Below are 361 nucleotides of genomic sequence, written 5' to 3'. Positions count from 1 at the left end.
GTTCTAGCCGATTAAAGGGATGCCCTATTTCTCTCTCTCTCTCTCTCTCTCTCTTGACTCATTTTGCTCATTTTGGCTTCCTCCATGACTGTGACTACAGGTATCTACATGGCTCCCTCAATTGTGTATGTATGTCATATGTGAGGGTGCATGTGTATGTGTGTATGTGTAAGTGCATATGGAGGCCAGAGGTCAAATGTAGAGTGTTTGTTGAGATAAGCTCTCTTAATGAACCTGTGACTCTGATTGGGCTAAACTCGCTGGCCAGGAAGCTCCAAAGGCATATCTATGTCTGCTTTCCTGATGCTGGGATCATAGGTCTACTCGGTTACAACTGACTCTTTTTTTTTTTTTTTTTTTT

Source organism: Microtus ochrogaster, chromosome 16 (assembly GCF_000317375.1).
Source record: "Microtus ochrogaster isolate Prairie Vole_2 chromosome 16, MicOch1.0, whole genome shotgun sequence".
Classification (NCBI taxonomy): domain Eukaryota; kingdom Metazoa; phylum Chordata; class Mammalia; order Rodentia; family Cricetidae; genus Microtus; species Microtus ochrogaster.
Note: the sequence above shows the minus strand (reverse complement) of the source record.